This window comes from Triturus cristatus, chromosome 7 (genome assembly GCF_964204655.1).
Source record: "Triturus cristatus chromosome 7, aTriCri1.1, whole genome shotgun sequence".
NCBI lineage: Eukaryota > Metazoa > Chordata > Amphibia > Caudata > Salamandridae > Triturus > Triturus cristatus.
In genome coordinates this window covers 1,252,063,616-1,252,073,364 of record NC_140590.1, presented here as the reverse complement: position 1 = coordinate 1,252,073,364, position 9,749 = coordinate 1,252,063,616, and positions in this window count along the sequence as shown.

Sequence of the window (9,749 nt, the reverse complement as noted above, 5' to 3'; positions counted from 1 at the left end):
CTCACACCTCTGATTTATCTGGCGGAGGAGCTGGGTGCTAAGATCATAGGGTACGCTGATGATACCCAGCTCCTATTTACTTGGAAGGACACCGACTTGTCATCAGAAACTGTCCAGAACCGTCTTTCGACTGTTTTCAAGTGACTTGCACATGCCCAACTGAAGTGCAACGAGGACAAGTCGGAGGTCCTCCTGTATGGACAGTTTCCTCCTTCTTTTAGAGAAACCCTGTTGCCTCCAGACTACCCACGGCCCAACTCAGTGGGTAATCCAGCAAAGAACCTGGGGGTCTGGTTTGAGAAGACCTTAGGTTCTCCACGCAGATTAAGAAACTTACGGGGGTATGCTTTGGTACTCTTAAATCACTGAGAACGTTTTTCCCTTTGCTACCTAGATCTGCCAAAGAAATGGTGGCCCGTGCCCTGATTTTATCTCGCATTGATTATGCCAATGCCTTGTACATTGGCATTCCTGTATACCTGCTAAAAAATTGCCGCGGCCAGACTGCTGCTTAAAATCTCAGGAAGATCAAGCGTCAGACAGCAGCTACGGGATCTGCATTGGCTCCCGGTGGCTCATAGAGTGCAATTTAAGGCTTTCACTCTGGCTCACAGAGCCCTACATGGTTTAGGGCCAACGTACATCAGGAAGCGCTTTGCTTTCTATGCCCCCAGCAGATCTCTGCGATCAGCCACTCAACGACAGATGGCAAACCCCGCTTTCGCAGGTTGCGTCTGGGGGCTCAATCCCTCTCTGTTAAAGCAGCAGTAGCATGGAACTCCCTTCCCATGGAACTGCAGGATATTCAGGACCCCAGGCTCTTTAAAAAACAACTTAAAACTTTTATTTTTAATCAACCCATCTAACCCTCTGCTCCACTCTAACATGGTCACTCCTCGCGCCAGGACACTCATGAATATTTGTGTGTGGTATAAATACATTATAACATAACATAACAAGACGTGGGTAGCGTCTAAAGTCGTACGCATTTGGGCTGCCTGACTCTAAAATGGCCGAAATTGCAGTCATTGATATCTTACCCTCAGCATACAAGGCTGTCACTAATTCCGGAGATAGAAGATAGAAGAGGTGTGTTCGACCAGTTGCGAGGTGCTTGACTACAATATGGCGGCCAAAATATTTGCCCAATATGGGCCAGATTGCTGCAGTAAAACAGTGTCCTAGAAGTGCATATCCCACGAACAACCCCTGCATACTACGTAGGCGATCTGACACTGAGCAAGAGAGGGTTGACTTCCACAAACTCCCACAATCCTCAACGTGCAACCAAGGCTGCAACCAAGGCTGATTTAAGCTGATCTAAGCTACATCGAGGCTAAGCTAAGCTGACCTGTTCTATGCTACACTTGGGGCACAAGTATTCTTGGGCCCCTGGCTAAGACTTCAGCTCCATCCAGAAAGAGAGCGCTTAGTCCTTAACTTTCAACATTAACTACAACCAATCTGGTCTTTACTCTGCCTCGCTTGACCTGATATATGCTAGCTCTCAGGTATACACTCACATGTTTGCTTTCTGTTAGTAACACTGAGACTGACTCTCACACCCAAGTAAGCTGCAATTGTGTTTTATGCAAACTTCCAGAACCAGGAAAAGTGCCTGCACAACGATGGCCGAAAAAGAAAATAACAAGAAACAACAAAATGCCAATGCTGATATACAATTCACACTTTTTTGTACCTGCGCATTGACTAGAAACAATGTCACCACACAACCTCTTTTTCTGTAAGAGTTAATCAGAATTTATTCAGGAATTCACATATGTGAATCAGAACCAAAAGATTTTTTAAATTTTAAAATTGTTTTTTTTTTCTTAACACCAAACTACCTTCTCTCAAAACCTACAAAATTCAATACATCCTAAAAGTTCCAAAAAGTTCTCTTTCACACCACACCAACTTCAAACTCTCAATCATTCTTCTCAGGTGCTCCTACTTCCACTCAACTAACACTCCAGCAGTCCAACAAACAACCCAATTCTCAATCATTCACATTTGAACCACAACAAAAAACAAATACAATAAACAAATGGGCCAAACAAGAATAAGTTCCCAAATTGCAAGATTTCAAATTTCTAAAACAATAATTTGTGCACTTGATTTGGCCACCACAAGGTCGACGCGTTTCGAACTCCCCAGATTACAGGGTTCTCCTTGTTTTGAATGTGGCTTCTCACCAATAAGCCACACCCAATCCCTGCACTCACACCTGGGAGGCAAATATACTACTACACCTTTGAATAATATACACTTTTGAGCATGTCTTACCACCCCTGGCACAGCAAGACTGCAACACAAAACAAACAGCACCTTTTGTAAATGGGTTTTATTTAGCAAAATGCAAAGACTCTATCACTTTTAGAATAAGGCTTGGGGTTTATTACATAATACTCTCTAAGCAATGGCTATCTCAGATACCAAATGCATAAGATTTAAATATATGTAGCAAACTTATAATCTAAAGGCATGAATCAATAACTGAGCAAACTATAATACTGATTAATAAACAAGCAATAACTGATATCAGATAAGGTACACTGGACGTCCTGCAAGAGACCAGAAAGATATACATATATAGAGAGCAGAGGAGTACTCTGGATGTGCACCTCCCACACCACAAAGAAAACACCTCCAATGATCAAAGAACCACACAACTCAATACATCACCTGGTGCATACACTGCCCACTTCTGACTGGGGGAATTACAGCTGGGGATCAGAGCTCAGCAAGCCAGGGTTCAATCCGAGATAGACACGTCTGCCCTCACTTTCTCAGCCTGCAACACTCAGCTTTAAACACACTAGAAGATTCGTGAAAGACCTCCTCCCACCGCCAGAGGAATTTTACCAGAACTGGCCAAGTTCCAAGAAAGCATCTCCATGGCAGTAAGGAGCTCTCAAGTCTCTTCCTCCATTCGCACTTCTTCCAGCCTCTGTCTTGACGAAGCTCTCACAAGGCCTTCCACAGTACACTAAACAAAAATAATCGCTCAGGAAAACACCAAGACCTTGAAAGTGAATAACCCAAACAACTTGAAAGCACTGCTGTGCACGCATCAGCAAGGCAAAGTCCGACATGAGGCCCTGCCAAAGGCAATAGTCAGCACCTATAATTCTCATCCACACAACTTACAAGCACCACTGTGCACACAGAAAAGTTTGAAGCAAGGTAAAGTCAGAAGGCAGGATGACCTGACAGCAAGATTACAGGATGGAAGAGAAGCAAGTATATGCAGGACCATCCTACATTAAGGCTAGGGTAAAATAACACACTAAAGTCAGTTAAAATGGTGGCGGTCGAAGGTCATCATAGGGTGCCAGACTACAAGAGTGGCTCTTTCACTACACTCCTCAGGACCAGAAAGCTGGAAAACAGAAAAACTCAATCTTAATTTTATGCCATACTAGCATGCGAGCCCCCTTGCTCTAGTTGACCTCCTCTCAAAGAGTGAGCTTACCTTAGTTCCTATGGCGAGATCAGATGATCTCTGCTGCACTATATTCAAACAGTCTATGCAACCGGACTATGGGTAAAAATAATAATATTACAGAAATAAAACGAGGTCCAGAGCCAATGGTTAGATCTCAGTCAAACAGTCTGAAATAAATGAGTGAAAATCTCTTACATGTATTGCGGCAGTCGGTCCACGCCTGAGAACCGTTGTCTCTTGAGTATGTGAAAGAGTATCAGGCGAGAGTCCTAAAGCACACCGGGAGGACAGGAAAAGAATCCCTTATTAGTTTGGAAAAAGATGTAACTGCCAAGTTCACAAGGTCCAAAGGAGGATTTGACCTACCTATTTGATGTTTAACAGTTTGAGAGAGTCCAACGAAGTTTTATTCGTGTGTGCCTCCGTTGACTTGTTCTGCAAGGAAAATAGAGATTTACTGTCTGCAGTCTGCTGTTATTAATTAGACAAACAGCGTGGTTCCTTGTTAAAGTCCGGGCACAGTGTATCGCCGATTAACATTTAAACTAACTGCATGATCCTGTTACTATGCTACCGATCGAAGCGCGTCCAGATTCTGTTTTTAATGTTTGGATACACTGCGTGGATCCATGTTAAAGTACGAGCATGGTATATCGCTAATTGACATTTATACAAACTACACAATCCTGTTGCTGCAATTCCAGTCAGAGCGCGTCCCTTTTTCCCCGCCTATTTGAAGTGCTGCAGTCATCCTTATGGGTTCTTACCTTCAACAAGAGGCCAATTATCACGGAGTGTCTTCCACGGTCGCCGGGTAGTTTGACAATACCACTGCTGCTGGATAGTTTGGCAGTACAGCTGAAAAACTCGGAAGGAGTTTAAATGGCGGCATGACTTGCATCCGTCATTTGTCCCGCTGGACGATGGGAATTGAAGTCTAAGCGGCTCATCGGGGCGCGTCACTATTCCACTCTTACATTAGAGTAGTGGAGCCCTCTTTTTAAGGGGCCTTCCCTCATCACGAGGGTCTTATCTTCACGGCATGTGTCCCCTCAGCCCATCTGCTAGTTTGGTAGTGGCCACCGGGGACAGTGGGAGTTAGTTTAATGGTGATTAGGTCTCTGGCCAAACATTGCCCTGCTGGACACTGGGAGTTGTAGTATTCACTCTGATGACCTCGAATCAGACCGAATGGGTATAGGTCTTAGAGATTGGCTCACTCTTCAAGAAAAACTCTACTCAATGCACCTGCCTATTCCTAAGCCCGGTTCGTTCGACTGGTTGATGAGTTCGAATGAGACAGCGTCCCAAATTGACAATTTCATGTCTTCTGGTGGTCTTACAGGGCCTTCTCTCTTGAGTTAGAAGCCTTTTGGTGGCAGGGGCTTGGCGTACTTTCTCAAAATGTCAATGGATGGAATGGTTGATCATATGATGTCACTAAATGCCTCATAATTTGTAAATCTCTGAGATTTCATTCAAACCATTCGCCGCTGTATTGAATTTCACAATCAACATTGCCTTGCGTTGTGTTAGTTTTAATTCCAAATCTCCTCCTCTGAAATCCTGTTCCACTTTAGAGATCACTGTCCATTTCAGTTCCTTTTCAGTGTGTGCGTTCAGCCTCCAATGATTCACTAGTGGTGCTGTTTGGACGTGTTTACGAATCCTTGATTTGTGTTGTAAGATTCTGTACCGGACTTCCTGGTTTGTTTTTCCTATCTATAGGTTAATACAGGGGCAAAGAACCCCATAAATGACATATTTGGACTTACAGTTCGAGAAAGTGTCATGTTTCCAATTAATTGAATTGTGGGAAAACAATGTCCCCTCTAGAGTAGAATCACAGCACACACATGTCCCACATTTGTGATGTCCAGATACTGGTGGCAGGCCTATAAAGTCCCGTAGTGTACTCGTCCTTGGCTTTGGTAATGTCGCTCTAACAACTTGATTCGCAATGCTCATATCTTTTTAAAAAGCGAATAATGGAGCTGAAGCTAAAGACTGGTCCAAATTCTTTATCAAGTGCCAATTCTGATGGATAACCTTTTTTAGCCTGTTGGAGTTAGGGCAGAATGTTGAAACACAGCCTATTCTTTCTGCTGGCATTTTTGCTCTTCTCTCTAGCAGTGCCTCACATGGAGTCCACCACGCTCTTTTTATTGCTTTTTTGAGCAGTTTTTTGGGGTATCCTCATTCTATAATCCTACCCAATAGGTTGTTAGCATGTAGGATGTATTCGTCTTTAAAAGAACAGTTACGCCGTATCCGTAAGAATTGACCGTAAGGTCAATTTTCTTTTAGGCTTCTTGGGTGGTTGCTCGTGAAGTGTAGTGCTTTATTCCTATCTGTTGTTTTCTTAAATAAATTCGTCACCAGTCCTCCGTCTGCTGCATACACTTCCACATCAAGAAATAGCATTTTTTTTTGAGAATGGTTCATGCTGAATTTTATGTCAGCTGTCCTGCTGTTTAGCCAGCTATGGAAAGAGAGAAGTTGTTCCTCATCTCCTGTCCACACCATAAAAATATCTATGAATCGTACCCAACTCCCAATGAACTGCACAAACGGGTTGTTGTTATAGATGAACTTGGCCTTTTATTTCGACATATAGAGCACTGCCAGCTCTGGGGCGAAAGGACACCCCATTGCTACTCCTTTTACTTGAAAGTCAAACTCTCCATTGAAATTTAAGTAGTTTTTCTTCAAAGCGAAACTGGCCAATTCAACTATGAATTCTGTGGGTACTCAAACTGGTTTTGTTCTATTGTCCAAAAAAGCAGATAAAACTGCTATGCCTTCGTCCTGAGGTATTTGGGTGTATAATGACACCATGTCCAATGTTACTAGGAAGTTTTCTTTTTCATTGCATTTCATATAATCCAGTTTGTTAATAAAATCTGTAGTATCTTGGAGGAATGACTGAACTTCTTCCATGAAAGGTTTAAAAAAATGATCTACAAATTTGGAGATGGGTTCCAATAAGGACTCACAGCCCAAAATAATTGGTCTACCTGGCGGGTGGGTTTCATTATTTTGCACTTTTGGTAGTACATAGAAAACTGGGATCCTGTGATGTTTATTCTGCAAGTAATCATATTCTTTTCTCCCCGAAAAACCTTGTGCATGTCCGGTTTTTGAGATGTTGAAAAGTTCACCTTGTAACTCCCCTGTGGGATCTTTAGCAATTTTTCTATAGCATTCTGGGTCTCCGAGCTGTCTCATGACTTCAGCTGTATAATCTGGGGTGCCCCAAACAACTATGGAGACCCCTTTGTCTGCCTGCTTTATTATTATGGTCAGATCATTTTTCAGGTCTAGAAGGGCGTCTTTTTGTGACTTTGATATGTTCTGTTTAATATATTGTTTCTTTTTCTCCATTTCAACGATCGCGGACAATACAGTTCTTTCAAAAGTGACTACTTCCTTCAGGACTTTTGTAGATGGTGGGCAGAAAGATGGTGGCCCGCATGCTAGTATGGCATAAAATTAAGATTTAGTTTTTCTGTTTTCCAGCTTTCTGATCCTGAGGAGAACCCTGTAATCTGGGGGTTCGAAACGCGTCGACCTCGTGGTGGCCAAATCAAGTGCACAAATTATTGTTATAGAAATTTGAAATCTTGCAATTTGGGAACTTATTCTTGTTTGGCCCATTTGATTATTGTATTTGTTTTTTGTTGTGGTTCAAATTTGAATGGATGAGAATTGGATTGTTTGTTGGACTGCTGGAGTGTTAGTTGAGTGGAAGTAGGAGCACCTGAGAAGAATGATTGAGAGTTTGAAGTTGGTGTGATGTGAAAGAGAACTTTTTGGAACTTTTAGGATGTATTGAATTTTGTAGGTTTTGGTGTTAAGAAAAAATAAACATTGGAAATGTAAAAAATCTTTTGGTTCTGAATTACATATGTGAATTCCTGAATAAATTCTGATTAACTCTTACGGAAAAAGAGGTTGTGTGGTGACATTCAGGCACATGCATCAATGTAAAAACCGGTCGCAAACGGGCAGATTCTCAGAATCTGCCCCTTTACGACCGGTATTTTTGCATTTGGGATGCATCATCCCAAATGCAAAAATCGCAATTTAAGGAATCTCTAAATTGCGATTCCTTAAATTGCGATTGCATTTAAGGGATCCCAAATTGAGATTCCTTAAATGCAATGCATGAAAGTGAAAAAATTCGCGATTTCGCTAATAGGGGGAGCAAATTACCATGAAGTTGAACTTCATGGTAATTTGCAAAAACTTTGAAAAATGCACTTTTGTGCATTTTTCAAAGTTTCATGTTGCGCACACACATGCCCTTAGAGCATGTGTGTGTGCAACATATGTGCACAGATCAATTTCAGGGGTGCAATAGGGTGTTATTTTGACACCCTTGCACCCTTGAAATTGCATGAGCAATTTGCGAGTACCTACTGGTACTCGCAAATTGCTCATGCAATCTCCAATTTATTCCTATGGGCCTGGAGGCCCATAGGAATGAATAGGACGGCATTTCTTAATTGCGACTCGCAATTTGCGAGTCGCAATTAAGGAATTTGTAGGAATCACTATTTTTATAGCGAGTCCTACATGCATAGGCTTTTGCAATTCCTTAATTGCGATTCCTTAAAAATCGCAATTAAGGAATCGCAAAAGTCTTTGTTGATGCATGTGCCAGATTGTTTCTAGTCAATGCGCCTGTACAAAAAAGTGTGAATTGCATATTAGCATTGGCATTTTGTTGTTTCTTGTTTTAATAGGGCTCAGCCTTGCCGATTGGAGCCTAAACCCCTTGTTGTTTCTTGAAAAAGAAAATAAGGCACACCTCAAGAGAGTAAAATCTGACCCGTCGAACCCAGACTCACCAATTAAAAATAAGCACAACATCAACGCCGCGATGGTAACAATATTAGTGAAGCTGGCAGAGGTTCACGATTTGGAAAAATCCACCAAGGAGAATACAGACTCCATGCAATCTGAGATTGCTGCAATCCGCAAAGAAATCAGAGATACGAATAGTAGGATTGTGGAAGCAGAATCCAGAATAAGCAACCTTGAAGACGGGGTAACCAGTGCTAAAAAGACAGTAGTAAAACTCTAATCCGTATTCAACACTTTTGCCAAACAACTATCCTAGTTGGAAGATAGAAACCCTGGAGTAAATCTACACATATTTGGCTTGCCAGAAGGCATTGAGAATGATGCTGACTCCTGTGTAGCCTTCCTAGTGAAATGGATACCGCAAGTTACAAAGGCGACTTTCGACAGACCTCTGGAATTCGACAGAGCCCACAGAGTTCCCACCAGGAAAATGTTGAATCAATCTCATCCTAGGCCCATCGTTTGCAAACCGCTAAGGTACCAACACGTAAAACCTATCCTATCCTTCATGAGGAAACACAACCACTTCATATGGGCCAACAACAATTTTTTATTATTGCACAAGATTACTCAAAAGCGACAGTGGAAACTAGGAACAGTTTTCTTGCCCTTCACCCTAGGATGAAAGCATTGGGATATCAGTTCTCCTTCGCAGTTCCAGCTAGATACAGCATGGTAATTCAAGGCACTCTACACCTCTTCTCGGATGGTGAAGCGCTCAAAAAAATTCCTGGATAAAGCAGAAGATCTTAAAATTGATATGTCAGCACCTAGTAATCTGGCGGTTAAACCTAAACACTGACTCTTAGATCAGATGATCACAGAGTCCTTCAAAAGCCCTTGAACTTCTGCGAGAATGATAGTCTTTGATAAGTAAGATCTAGTTTGTTTTGGTTCTAATGCTTGCATTTATACTTGATAAGAGCAGTCCTCAACAAATAAGATCTACCTTGCAATGTATTACTGCTTGTAATTACATTTGAATTATACATTTTAATTACATCTGAGTAATCTACTACCTGGCTATGAGGGGCTAGAATGCGCATGTCCAATAGAAGTGTTAAGGTACTCTATGTATCAGGAAGGCTTATACAATGCTCTGGTATGCATATTAACCTCTACAGCAAGGGAACTTTGATTTAACAAATCAATTACATTTGACCCTGTAGCGGGTCGTAATAAGGATCGTTCCTTTGTGCTCTTTTCCGCTGCTATAGCAGGAGTGGTCTAGAGAGGTTTTGGAGCCCTTTTGAGTACATGCATCAAATTAGTGCTCCTAACATGCATTTTTAGATGTGAGCATTCAGAGTTTTAAATTGCTAAATTTAAAGACACTACTCTTGCACGCAGAGCTTAGACTAATAGAGGAGGATCGATCTATCACTTTTTATCGCTTGCATGTTACTGTTCTCAACTGTTCTGTTTCCATAAA